Source organism: Trachypithecus francoisi, unplaced genomic scaffold (assembly GCF_009764315.1).
Source record: "Trachypithecus francoisi isolate TF-2019V2 unplaced genomic scaffold, Tfra_2.0 Lachesis_group10, whole genome shotgun sequence".
NCBI lineage: Eukaryota > Metazoa > Chordata > Mammalia > Primates > Cercopithecidae > Trachypithecus > Trachypithecus francoisi.
In genome coordinates this window covers 103,703,301-103,717,956 of record NW_022681455.1, presented here as the reverse complement: position 1 = coordinate 103,717,956, position 14,656 = coordinate 103,703,301, and the positions used below count along the sequence as shown (strand labels likewise).

General features: G+C 38.4%; 1 pseudogene across 1 annotated transcript; it reads right to left on the bottom strand.

Annotated features, from left to right (window-relative positions):
• Positions 1 to 11,049: 11,049 nt before the first annotated feature.
• Positions 11,050 to 12,364, bottom strand: LOC117087893 (annotated as a pseudogene). Its single transcript, XR_004438939.1, has one exon. The product of XR_004438939.1 is annotated as a 60S ribosomal protein L3-like (transcript).
• Positions 12,365 to 14,656: the final 2,292 nt, after the last annotated feature.

Below are 14,656 nucleotides of genomic sequence, written 5' to 3'. Positions count from 1 at the left end.
GTGTGTGCGTGTGTGTGTGTGCTGGGATTACAGGCATGAGCCACCTCGCCCAGCCCACACTTTAATTACTGACCTTTTTAGTAGGTCTTGAAATCAGGTGCTGTAAGCCCTTGACCTTGGTGTCCTTCAAGATTACCTTGGTTATCCTGTGCATTTCCATAGGAACCTTCTCCTCAATTTCCACAGACAACAACAAAAAATAACAAAACGTCTACTGCTATTTTGATTGGAACTGTTGTGAATCTATAATAAATTTAGGGAGAATAAACATATTAAGAGTTTAGATCTTCCAATGGAATAGGTACATCTTAAGATTTCTTGTATCTTTAGAATTATGCTAGAAATAGTACTGGGTACTATTTCCTACAACTTTGTTAGTAAGTCTTTATCATGAATTATTTACACAATCTTCATAACTGCCTGTGAAGTTCAACAACACAAAATTAACTAATAATGGTAGAGAGCTAAAACTCATTCTTTCCTTTTTTTTTTTTCAGAGTGTTTGTTTATTTGTTTTACGTTTGTTTCTTCTTTCTTTTAGCTCTATTAAATTTTCCTATCTAAATTCTTTAACCATTTTGGTACTAACTTCATTCAAATAATAAAGGTTCAAGACTGGCCACTAGCATTGTTTCCAGTGCTAAGAAACAACCTGCATTTGTGTTTACAGTAGAGAGTTATAAATTACATTGAAATATCATTCAGTTAGAGTCATTCTCCAGGATTGTGAAGAGATGGATGGTCTCCAGGGGAGGGTTGTCATAAAAAGGAAAATCAAACCAGCTGAATAATACAATAAGTCTCTATATAAAGCTAGCTCAGCCAAGCAGGGATATGAAAGGTGGCAGCCTTTGAGGAGATGGCTGACAGATTTCATTTGTCAAGGATCAGATCTTGCCCTGGTGCCACATGTCATACTTTCCCACTACCCCTTCGGTGTTCTACAGGAACCTTCTCCAGGTGCTGTCAGGGGAATATGCAGAGGCTGCCAGCTAGAGACCAGGCGTGGTTAAGTCAAGTGTTTGAAAAGCAGCCATTTTCTCCTCTCTCTTCCTGCTGTAAGGTTCCATCTCCCTTGTCGATTTACTAATCATATAGAAAGAAAGTAAAGCTAAACTAAAAGTTTGACTTTTCTTTTATTTTCCTTTTGTTTTTCTTTCTTTCTGTCTAGCCTCTCTGAGCCTTTTTCTTTCTGGTTGTTCTCTTTTTTATTTTCTTTTTCTTAGTTATTCTTTAGCCACCCCCCTTTTTAAATTTTATGTAATTTAGCCTCTCTCTCCTAGTTTGTTTGCGTGATTTCTCCTATTCTCTTTCTCCTTACAAATAAATACAGATTTTATACTAATTCCTGTATGTTTGTGATTTTATTAATATGATTTTTTTATTAAATGGGAGGAAATCCATCCAAAGGTGGTCTAAAGTTCATGCTTGCTTCATCAACTCTCTTAAAGAAGAATTTCCTTGACATTTTCATTCAATCTTCCTTTCTCATGCCCTCCTTTCACTCTCTCTTTGGGGTTTTGTTTTTTTGTTTTGTTTTGTTTTGTTTTGTTTTGTTTTGAGATGGAGTCTCTGTCTGTCGCACAGGCTGGAAGGCAGTGGCATCATCACAGCTCACTGCAACCTCCGCCTCTCAGGTTCAAGCTATTCTCCTCCCTCAGCCTCTCGAGTAGCTGGGATTACAGATGCATGCTACCATACCTGGCTAATTTTTGTATTTTTAATAGAGACAGGATTTCACCATGTTGGCCAGGCTGGTCTTGAACTCCTGACTTCAGGGGATCTGCCCTTCTTCAGCCTCCAAAGTGCTGGGATTACAGGCATGAGCCACTGCACCCAGTCTCCCTCTTTTCTCTTTTTTATCCATATGTGTGTGTGTTTTTGTGTATGTGTGTGTGTGTGTGTGTACTTTCTCTAGTTCAAGGCAATGTGCTTGCTAGGCACCAAAACCTAAAAAATGAGCAAATTTTTGTCTCTTACCTAGAGCATTTCACCAAGTTATTCCTTCAATTGCCTCTTAGTCTTGACAATTAAGAACTTCAATCTATGTGTCAATAAGGAATCCAAGCCTTCGCAATAAAGAACATACAAAGCTTACTCATACACTTGAAGAATGATCTTCAGAGCACTGCAAGCTATGAAGAGGACTTTAAATAAATTTTGTGATTTACTCCCCCAAGGAAACAAAATAATCTGGGATTTGGTTCAATCTGAGGTTCCAATACCTGGGTCTCTATGTGAAAGTTGATGGTTCTCACCAACTCTTTTCCTGACTTTACCCTTTTCTCCTTTCTAACTCAATCGCTGAAAGTACAATTAAAATTCACAAAATTATTTCAAAAGTCATATTTGAGCTATAAAACAAAGTCAACCAAACAAACAAAATGTTCTTATTTACCTTATAAAAACAAACTAGATATTCTAACCACTCGTCTGCATTGTATCTGCTACGTATTATGTGCAATTGATTTTCTGACACATACGCACACACACAGAACACATACTATATAACGTTATACTATTAGCATAATACAATAAGTTTTGAGAAATGTTGCTAATAAATACATGACTCCATAATTAAATGTATTTTTCAATGTACTATTTTTATAAATAATATGTTTAAACAACAGAAGGCAGATTCTTCAAATTATAAGTAGGAACCTAACTTGTAAACACTACACTGCTTTGAAAAAATTGTAAAAACCTTCTGAGCCATGTTTGCATTTGTACTTGGAATGATAATATCTTTCTTACTTAACTTAAAGTTTGAGGAACTAAAGCAAATTTTTGAAACAATGCTTTGTCAACCATAACATTATCATCATTTATGTCACTAATTATGGTATCCTTTCATAAATATTTACGAAAATATTTGAGAACATGTTGTTCAAAGTAGTCAACCTGGAATATTTATCCAAGACATAAAACCTTGAAAAGTTTTTTCTGCAGTAGGAATCATTCTTTATTTATGACATGATAAAGTTAAGCCTGAATACTCTATCACAAACACTGACAGAAAATATGAACTTCTTGCTGAGAGACGAAGAATTTCATTACTCATGACACAGCAAGTAGCATGAGTATTAGCATGTTTCTGTTCATTCCACTTGCCTCCCAAATCCACACAGAGGGCCTACACAAGTGCCTGCATAAACCATGGATTGTATCACAAAAAAGGATTGCTAAGCTTAAGAAATCCTCTATTTCACAGTGAGCAGTCAGCAAATAAGTCTTTGTTCCTAGGGGAGATGTTAACTCATTCCTCAATTACTTGCTGTAAACATTACACTGAAAAATGGTCGAAGGTAAAGAGTGGTCAGTGTCTTGAAGTGTGGCACACAGCAACACATGTAGGAATATGAAAGACCCAGGGAGATATGTCTCGCAACATTTTTCTCTTTTAATTTTGCATTTCTTTTTGAAGAAAAGCAATGCTGAACTCTAAATAGCTTGGTATTCACCATAGTTACCAACTTTGTTTAGTATTTTAAACCTAGGTTCAATTAAAAACTGTCTTTATTTTAGCCAAGTTAGATTCCAATTCCACTAAAATTCACTCGATACCTACTATGTGTCAATTATTGAGCTGGGTGTCTTATTTCATAAGAGACCATTCAGTACCTAAGAAAATAGTCCGATATAAAAACTTTTAAAAATAGTATTTGTTTGTTTGTTTCTTTTTTCTTTTTTTTTTTTTTTGGAGAAGAAGTTTCACTCTTGTTGCCCAGGCTGGAGTGCAATGGTGCAATCTCAGCTCACCGCAACCTCCACCTCTTGAGTTCAAGCGATTCTCTGCCTCAGCCTCCTGAGTAGCTGGGATTACAGGCATGTGCCACAACGCCCGGCTAATTTTGTATTTTTAGAAGAGACAGCGTTTCTCCATGTTGGTCAGGCTGGTCTCGAACTCCTGACCTCAGATGATCCACCCACCTCGGCCACCCAAAGTGCTGGGATTACAGGGCTGAGCCACCGCGTCCAGCCCAAAATACTATTTCAAACAGCATTGTGTGAGAAGAGGTAAGGCAAAAAGGAAGCTGTTGTTTAGCCATGATCAATTTCAGACCGTTTCCAAATGCCCCTGGTGATATCGTTCTCATCATTTCATAATGTTTTGCAAATTGTTAGGTAGAGAACATTAAATCACCAGGTCAGTAGAGCTGGTTTCTTCCCTATAATTCATATGAATCCACTAGGTACAGGAAATGTTCATTTAATCAATCTGATGCCATGGTCGTAGAAAAAGCACAGTGATTTTTTTTTTTAGAGTTACATTACAAATGTTGCAGAATCTGTTTATTCATTAGAGCAAAAATGTCACAAAACACAACTCCTATCTTTATAGGGAGTTTATACATGTGCATGAATGGAAACACACACGCATGCATGCACAGTCACACACATGCCCAGATTGAAGATTTTCCCTATCACTCTTCCAGTAACCATCCTTCTAGCAAGAGAGATCAAGTGCAATAGCCAAAAACTTATTCTACACTTTTCATATTGATATACTTCATTCAATTATTCATTACCAAAGTCTTAGGCAGATTGATCTTCAAAATGTAAGTATAATCATTTATCACCACACTAAAGCCATACAATGCTTTTGCATTTTAGTTAGGCTAAAGCAAAAACTCCTTAATAATGTATACAACTCCTTAGATTTTCTATATTAGGAGTCTGAAAATTATAACACACAAGCCAAATATATTTACTGCTTTATTTGTAAGTGAAATTTTATTGGAATATAGACATACATATTCATTTATGTACTCTCTATGGCTGATTTTGCAGTATAATATCATAGTTGACTAGTTGCAGCAGAAACTGTAATGCCCAGTAGTTAAAAAAGAATTACCAGGTTTACTGTGCTTGTTTTCTATTACTGCATGACTAATCACTGCAAAATTATTAGCTTAAAATAACAAAAATTTTTTATTTCCCAGTCTCTATGTGTCAGGAGCTGGCACAGTATGACCATGTTCTCTGTTCAGGGTCTCACATGACTGAAATCAAGATGTTGTCCAGAGCTGCTATATTATTTAAGATTTAGGGTCTTTCTCTAAATGCCCATTTAAAAAATGCAATTCCTTTGAGTGGCAAGACACCTGGTTGCTTAGTAGCTATCATTAGTGGCTGCTTTCAGCTCCTAGTGCTGCCCACAGTTCCTGCCACATGATTTCTTCCATATTAAAGTCAGCAATGGAGAATGTCTTGTGAGTTAAATCCCCTTGTGCTGAAAATCTCTGAAGTCCTCTATTTCTGACCTCTAGAACTAAGATTTAAATGTTTATGCAATAGGTCAGGCCCAATAGGATAACCTCTCTATCTAAAGGTCACCTGATCAGGAACTTAATAACATTTCCTTTCCAGAAGTGGTTGGATTCATGTTTGATTTAATATTTGGAACAAGGAGGCTATACAACAATGTCTGGAAATCTTTTAAGCCGTCTTACCATTTTTTATACCATATGACACTTTATAGAAAACACTTGCTGAGTCTGGTCTGAATCCTGGTGTGTAATTCAGATACATATCTCACCATGAGCCCTTTGGTTCCTGGGCCCCAGCCACACTGACTTTTGTATAGTTCTCACACTAAACAAGCTATCTTCTACTATGATCTTTTTTAAATGCCAATTTCACTACATACATAAAACACTTTTCTTCCAATATGTATCAGGTGAACATCTCCTCTTCTTTCTTTGACTATTTTTTCATAGTTCCTTTCTACAGACAATACACTTCAGACCTCCAATCAGGCCCTTCCCCATCATAGAAATCTGTAACTTCGTGCTCTTCTGTCTTTTAACAACTGTGACAACTGTAATTCTGTATTTCTCATATGATTATTTGATAGGCTTACCCAGCATACCATGTTGACTCGGTACTGAGGGAGCTCCTAGGAGGTAGACTTGCCTTTTAAAACAGGGATAGTCCCAGAAAAACAGGAAGAGTTATTTTTCCTATATCTGTTTTGACTTTTATTTTCTAAGCTTCATAAGTACACATAACATATTTTTGGAGTTGACCAATGACCTGTTTGTTTTACTTATAGTAGAAACTCAATAAATGTTTTTAAAAAGCTGTCTTAGAGAAGGCCGAGCAAGACGGCTGAATAGAAACCCCCAGCTATTTTTACCCGAACAAGAACACCAAATTGAACAATTCTCCACACAAAAAGCACCTTCATAAGAACCAAAAATCTCGTGAGCACACTTTATATTAAGAAAAAAGGCACTGAAAATGATAGGAAAGACAGTCTTGAATCACCTAGATTTGGTCTATCATATAAACCAAATGGATCTAATAGTTACTCACAGAACATTTTATTCAACAGATGCAGAATACACATTCTTCCTCCTCAGCACATGAATCATACTCAAGGTTAGATCATTTGGTAGGCTACAAAACAAGTCTTAACAGTTCAAAGAAACTGAAAGTATATCAAGTGTCTTCTCTGACCACGATGGAATGAAACAAGAAACCAATAACAAGAGGAATTTTGAAACTATACAAACACATGTAAATTCAGTAATATATCCCTAAATAACCAGTGGGTCAATAAAGAAATTAAGAAGTAAATTTAAAAATTTCTTGAAACAAATAAAAATGGAAACAAAACATAACAAAATGTGTGGGATACAACAAATGTGGTAATAAGAGGAAACCTTACAGCAATGAACACCTACATCCAAAAAAAAAATACAGGAAATCTTCAAATAAAAACATAACAATGCATCTTAAATAACTAGAAAAGCAAGAAAAAAAAAACAGAATTAATAGAAGAAAAGAAATAAAAAAGATCAGAGCAGAAATAAGTGAAATTGAAGTGGAAAAAAAATACTAAAGATCAATGAAATGAAAAGCTGTTTTTGATAGGATAAAGCCAATAAACATTTAGTCTAACTAAAAAAAAAAAAAAGACAGAAAGAAAGCCCAGATAAATAAAATCAAAAATGAAAAATAAGACCTAAATTATGAAGAGGTGTGTTGTTACTTTCTACGTATCTTATTTGGTGCCGGCTTTCTCATATGTATTTACCAACAAAGGTCTACCTGCCATCCCTACTGCCTATGCCTTGGCACCCCTATCCAATTAAAGATCTGAAGCCAAGTGGTAGTTGGTGAGGAAGGAGGAATATAATGTTTGTAGCCAGATATCTCAAATTGCAATCTCAGCTTTGCCTTTAATACCTAAGGTACATTAGGCTTTTAGGCAAATTACATGTATTAGTTAGTTTGGGCTGCTGTAAGACCATACACCGGGTGGCTTAAACAACAAGCCGTTGTTTTTCTCATAGTTCTGTAGGGTAGGAATTCCAAGATTAAGGCACTGGCTGATTAGGTGTCTAGAGAAAGCCCTCTTTCTGATTCATAGACTGCTGTATTTTGGCTGTACCCTCACATGGCAGAAAAGCAGAGGAGAGAGAGAGCACACACTCTGGGGTTGCTAAATAAAACAAACAAACAAAAAAAAACAAAATAAGTATTATAATCTTTCAGTGATGTGGTCTCCCTCTGTGATCCAGACTGGAGTGCAGTGGTGCGATCATAGCTCACTGCAGACTCAAACTCCTGGGTTCCACTGATCCTCATATGTAAGCCTTCTAAGTAGCTGGGACTACAAGTACACACCACCATGTTCAGCTAATTGCCCAGGGTGGTATCCAACTCCCAGCTTTAAGCCATCTTCCTGCTTCAGCCTCTCAAAGTGCTGGGATTAGAATCATGAGTCACCACACCAAGCCTTCTGAGATCTCTTTTATAAGACACTATCCCATTTATGAGGGTTCTACCTCATGACCTAATCGCTTCCCTAAGACTCCACGACCAAATACCATCACACTGGGGGTGAAGATTTTCACATATGAATTTTGGGGGGCATAAACACTCAGTACATAGCATACGCTATCTCTAAATCTCATACCTCATTTTACTAGTCTACTGTAGGAAAAAGTATGCCTACCTCACAAAGCTCTTGGGAGCAATAAATGAGGTGGCATTTCGTAAAGCCAAGAAAACTAGTTATTTAAGAACTATAAGTTTGTGTCTTTCTTGCTTATTTTTGTGAATGGCTTCATCTCTTCTATTCCTGATTTTTTTTTTTTTTTTTTGCGCCGGGGGCGCTAGTCACATTCCAGCAAACAAATATAATATGAGAAGCAGCCACAGTGCTGGGAACAGAGTGGATGAAAACCTCTGTGTGTTTGTTTGTGTGGGGTGTTTGTTTGTTTGTTTGTGACAGAGTCTCCCTCTGTCACCCAGGCTGGAGCACAGTGCCACAATCTTGGCTCACTTCATCTCCTGGGTTCAAGCAATTCTTCTGCCTCAGCCTCCTGAGTAGCTGGAATTACAGGCACTGGCCACCATGCCCGGCTAACTTTTGTATTTTTAGTAGAGGTGGGGTTTTACCATGTTGGCCAGGATGGTTTCAAACTCCTGACCTCAAGCGACCTGCCTGTCTTGGCCTCCCAAAGTGCTGGGATTACAGGCGTGAGCCATCACACCAGACAGAAAACCTCTGTTCTGTTTTGTGCACTCTATAACTCATTAATTAAAGTTTGAAAGCCATTAATTATAAAGTATTTACCCTGCATAATTTTTATATATTATATAGCACTGGGATTCTTGTTTTTGTTTGTGTGCTTTCCTTAAATAATTCTAATATTTCTCTATGAATGCCATGTTTCTTGGGATACCTTAAAATTTGCATTTCTGGGTCTTATGCCTTACATGCTAGATCTGAACTTCTAGGGCTTTTTCCTTTTCTTACGTAATTTTTAAGAAAAAAACATTGAGAAGATTTTCTAAAGACAAAATAAAATTGCTTATTACCAGTTTAACGAGGATTTTCTTTCCTCTTAAGTCCACTGAGAATGTTGCTTATTCTCAAAACAGGGAGAGGAAAGAAAAGCAGAAGGATGTAAACAGAGAAGCCATTCCAATGTGTTATGCACTGCCATGTGTCAACTGTAGTAAGCGATGAAAGACCATATACCCTGAAACATCACAGGCATAAAGACTAAGACCCTTCTTTAGCTGTCAGCTGAGATCGGAGTCAATCACATTTTCATTTAGAAATTTCCCCTACTTGCTGAAGGATTGTATTATAAATGGGAAAGTAAGTTCCCCTCATGGAGCCTTTAAGGGTCATTCTCACACTGCCCTGGAAATTACACGTTCAGAGGCATATGAAATAAAAGGATTTATTACACTCAGATATCTTAGAGAGAAAGGCGCGGCATGATGCTCAAGAGGCCGTATGGGAGTAGCTCCAGGAAAGTGGGCTCAGCCAACCAGGTGGAGCTGAGGGAGAGAGGACCCATGGACAACTGCCTTTATTGGAAATCTGGGGGGTGTACACAAGCAAAAGGAATGAGGGAATTTCATTAGTGTGTTTGAATGTCACTAGTTCAACAGTCAGGGGAGGGCAAGAAGGGAAGTTGTGGCAGGTAACCCCTTATCATTTAGTGCATCTGACCACCTGGGCAGAGTGTTCACAGCTGCTTATAAGGATGTGGAGGCAGGAGGAAAATATGACATTTAAAAATTTTACAGTATAAGGATATACAGTGTCCTGGACAAGATAAGTGGCAGGTTAATAGGTTGAAATAAAGTGATAAAATGCAAATATTTTACATGACTTTGAAATATGTAATATAAATCATAGAATGTAGGATTTACTTAATGATATAATTAGTAGAAATATAGAATAAAACTAAATAGTAAAAAGGAGCAGACTCTTGGTATGTATAAAATTTGGATAAATTTCAAGGGTATTATTTATGCTGAGTGAAAATAGCTTTTATATATGCATATAATATGAGTAAATTTATATAACATTCTAAAAACAACAAAATTATAGAGATGGGGAACAAATCAGTGGTTGCAAGTGGTTAGGGAAGGGGAGGAGATGTATCTATAAAACAATTGTGTTTTGAGACATGGGAGTTTTGAAATGATAGAATAGTTCTGTATCATGATGGTGATCATAGTTAACACAAATCTATAAATGTGATCAAATGTAGAGCTATACACAAACATGTGCAAAAAGAAAAAAATGAGCACACAAACTGAGATCTAAGTCCTCTAGTTGTTTGGCTCCAATAATGTCCATTTTCTGTTTCCTACTGTACTATTATGCAGGATGTTAGCACTGGAGTCAACTGATTTACAAGTACACAGGACATCTCTGTAACATATTTGCCACTTCTTGTGGCTCTATACATATGTCAAAAGAAAAAAGTGAAAACAAGATCCAACATATGTGCCAGGCATTAGCATAACAGCTGGAGATTCAAGCAGTAAACTAGACAAGTTCCTTGTCCTTATGGAGCTTACAGTCTAGCAGAGTAAAAAAAAAAAAGAAGAAATCAGATAAATATGTAGTGTTACGTTGGGAAATGATTGCTTCTGTGAAATAAAACATAAAGAGATAGAGTTTGATGACTGGGCTCAAGGCTTTATTTTAGAATAAGTATTCAGGGAAGGCAACTCTGCAGAGGTGACATTTGAGATTTAAAATATTTGGATTTTTGGAAGGAGAAAATACAACTGCCCATGTAAATCTAGTTGGGCATTCTTATATGTCAGGTCTGAAAATACAATAAAAAATAAAGTGGCCTTTACGATATAATATGTAAGGTTGTTCCCCTAAGAAATTTATTTCTGCAAGTTAAACCTGGTTTAATTTTATTCTTGGGAAGAAAATAATGTGTGGGTTAGAATAAAAATTATTTTTTGGATTTTACTTTGAAGATTCATGCTTGCAGATAATAAAATGGAAAGTATTATAATCATTCATAATACATAAAATATTGTGTAATTAGTTTATAATTTTATTATTATAGTTACTTTTTATTAGATTTTTGGCATAATCTAAAATAGAAATTTCCTCACTTGATTTGATCTTCACAACCACTCTGTAAAGTCTATGTTATACTATGAGAAGCCACATTTGACAGATGAGGAAACTGAGGCTGATAAAGGTAAAACAAATTGCCAAAACACACAGATTCTTTGGCAGAGCCAGAATTAAACCCAGTACTCTTTTTTTTTTTTTTTTTCCAGTGGAAAATAACTTTTATTGACACCCCACCAGCTGCAAAATCTGCTCCTGGCATTAAGCTCCTTCTTCCTTTGCAATTCAGTCTTTCTTGAGTGGTCCCATGAATGCTTTCTTCTCTTCCATGGTCTGGAAGCGGCCGTGGCCAAACTTGGAGGTGGTGTCAATGAACTTAAGGTCCATCTTCTCCAGAGCCCGCCGCTTCGTCTGCACCAGCAAGGACTTGCGCAGGGTGAGCACCCGCTTCTTGGTTCCCACCACACAGTCTTTCAGCATGACAAAGTCATTGGTCACTTCACCATAGTGGACAAAGCCACCCAGCGGGTTGATGCTCTTGTCAGACAGGTCCTAGTCAGTGGAGGCATTGTTCTTGATCAGCTTGCCGTCCGTGATAAGGTAGCCCTGGCCAATCTTATAGATCTTCTTATTGATCTCAGTGCGGTGATGGTAGCCTTTCTGCCCAGCACGTGCCACAGAGAAGGCCACACGAGCAGGATGCCATGCCCCAATGCAGGCCACCTTGCGCAGGCCTCGGTGGGTCTTGCGGGGCAGCTTCTTGGTGTGCCAGCGACGGGTGACCCCTTTGTAGCCTTTGCCCTTGGTCACCCCGATGACGTCGATCATCTCATCCTGCCCAAACACTTGGTTCACGGGTACCTGCTGCTCCAGCCTCTCGCGGGCCCAGTCCAGTTTCTCAGCCACGGTGCCTCCGTTCACCTGGATCTCCATCAGGTGGGCCTTCTTCTGGCGCAGAGGAAGCAGGCACATCTGGGTGTGGGCAATGACACGGATGACTTGGCAGTACTTCATGCTGCTGAAGTCCTTCTCCAGCTGCTTCTTGCCATCCTCATCCTGCCATTTCTTGCAGTACTTGGTAAAGGCCTTCTTCTTAGATTTATGCCAGTTCTTATAGAAACGCCTCTTGCATTCATCACTGATGTGCTCAGCGAAGACAGTCTTGAAGGTCCGGAGGCCTCGAGGGGTTTCCACGTAGCCCACAATGCCCACAACCACCATGGGTGGCGTCTCCACAATGGTTACAGCCTCCACCACCTCCTTCTTGTTCACCTTAGATCCTGGCCTGTCGACTTCCCGCACGATGTGGGTCATGCCAGCCTTGTATCCCAGGAAGGCTGTGAGGTGGACTGGCTTAGACGGGTCATTCTTAGGGAAGCTCTTAACCTTCCCGCGATGCCTGCTGCTGCGCTTCCGGGGCAGGAAGCCGAGGGACCCATGTCTGGGAGCGGAGAACTTTCTGTGAGACATCACGCCATCAAATCCCGCCGGTAGAGCAAACCCAGTACTCTTTAGCTGCAAAGCCTGTTTATAACTAGGGTTTCCCATAAGAGATGGAGGGAAGAATAATCCAAAAAGAAGCACGTGCATTTGTGAAGAGATATAATGGACTAGGTGAGACATTAAGTACCTGCGACTCCTTCAAGCTGCGCTAAAGCTCCCAGTACAGCAATAAAATTACGGGGTACTGGGGCAGACAATCTACAGAAACTACGTCACTTATGTCATGATCCCCCTACACTAAAAGGTGGATGTTAGCACTACTTTAGTACTAAGGAATGAAAGGAGGAAGTCACTTGGCCAACATTATATTGCTGGTAAGGAAAGAGCTAGAAATTACAGGTACTCCTCGTTTTATCATGCTTCACTTTATTGCACTTCACAGATACTGTGTTTTGTTGTTACAAATTGAAGTTTGTGGCAACCATTTTCTAACAGCATGTGCTTGCTTCATGTCTCTGTGTTGCATTTGGGGAGTTCTTGCAATATTTTAAAGATTTTCATTATTATTATATCTGTTATGGTGATCTGTGATGAATGATCTTTGATGTTCCTATTTTAATTGCTTTGGGGCATCACAAACTATGCCCATATAGGACAACAAACTTAGTCAATATACATTACATGTGTTCTGATTGTTCCGCCTACCACTGCCCCATCTCTCTCCCTCTATTCCGAGATATGACAATACTGAAAGTAGACAAATTGATAACCCTACAATGACCTCTAAGTGTTCAAGTGAAAAAAAAAGAGTTGCACCTCTCTCACTTTGAATTAGCAACTAAAAGTGATTAAGCTTAGTGAGGAAGCTGTGTCAAAAGCATAGAAAGGCCAAAAGCTAGGCCTCTTGTGTCAACCATTAGCCAAGTTTTGAAAGCAAAGAAAGACTTCTTGAAAAAAATAAAAAAGGCTACTTTAGAGAACACACAAATGTTAAGAAAGTGAAACAGCCTTATGGCTGATATGGAGAAAGTTTGAGTGGTCTGGATAGAAGATCAAACCAGTCACAACATACCTATAAACTGGAGCCTCACCCAGAGCGAGGCTGCAACTGTCCTTAATTCTAAAAGGCTGAGGAAAGTGAGTAAACTTTGGAAGAAAAACATGAAAGTAGCAGAGGTTGGTTCATGATGTTTAGGGAAAGAAGTTGTTTCTAGATCATAAAAGTGCAAGGTAAACAACAAGTGCTGACATAGAAGCTGCAGCAAGTAATCCAGAAGATGCAGCTAAGATAATGGATGAAGATGGCTACAGTAAACAACAGATTTTCAATGTAGAAAAAATGGCCTTCTATTGGAAGAAGATACTATCAATAATTTTCACAGCTAGAAAGAAGAAGTCAAAGCCTGACTTCAAAGCTTCAAAGAACAGGCTGACTCTCTTGTTAGGAGCTAATGCAGCTGGTGACTTTAGGTTGAAGCCACGATCATTTACCAAAAATCTTGAGGCCCTTAAGAATTATGCTAAAGGTACTCTGTCTGTGGTCTGTCAATACAACAACAAAGCCTGAGGGATGATACACCAGTTTATAGTATGCTTTACAAAATATTTTAAACCTACTGTTGAGACCTGTTCAGATAAAAAGATTCCTTTAAATATTACTGCTCATTGATAATACCCCCAGTCACCCAAGAGCTCTGATGGAGATGGATAAGAATATTTATTGTTTTGTTTTGTTTTTGAGAGGGAGTCTTGCTCTGTTACCCAGGTTGGAGTGCAGTGGCATGATCTCGGCTCACTGGAACCTCTGCAGAGATTCTTCTGCCTCAGCCTTCCAAGTAGCTGGGACTACAGGTGCGCACCACCATGTCCAGCTAATTTTTGTATTCTTAAAGGAGTCGAGGTTTCACCATGTTAGCCAGGCTGGTCTTGAATTCCTGACCTCAAATTATGTCTGCCTGCCTTGGCCTCCCAAATTGCTGGGATTACAGGCATGAGCCACTATGCCTGGTGGAGATGAATAAGGATAGCAATGATGTTTTCATACCTGTTAACACAATATCCATTCTGCAGCCCATGGACCAAGAAGTATTTTCGACTTCCAGGTACTGGAAATAGATTTTATAAGGCTATGGCTGCCACAGATAATGCTTCTTTTGATGAATTTGGGCAAAATAAATAAAAGAACTTTCTGGAAAAGACTTAGTATTTTAGATGTGATTAAGAGCATTTGTGATTCCTAGGAGGAGGTCAAAATATCAACAATAACAGAAAGTTGAAGAAGTTGATTTACAACCCTCATAGATAACTCTGAGAAGTTCAAGACTTCAGTGAAGGATATGACTGCAGGTGTAG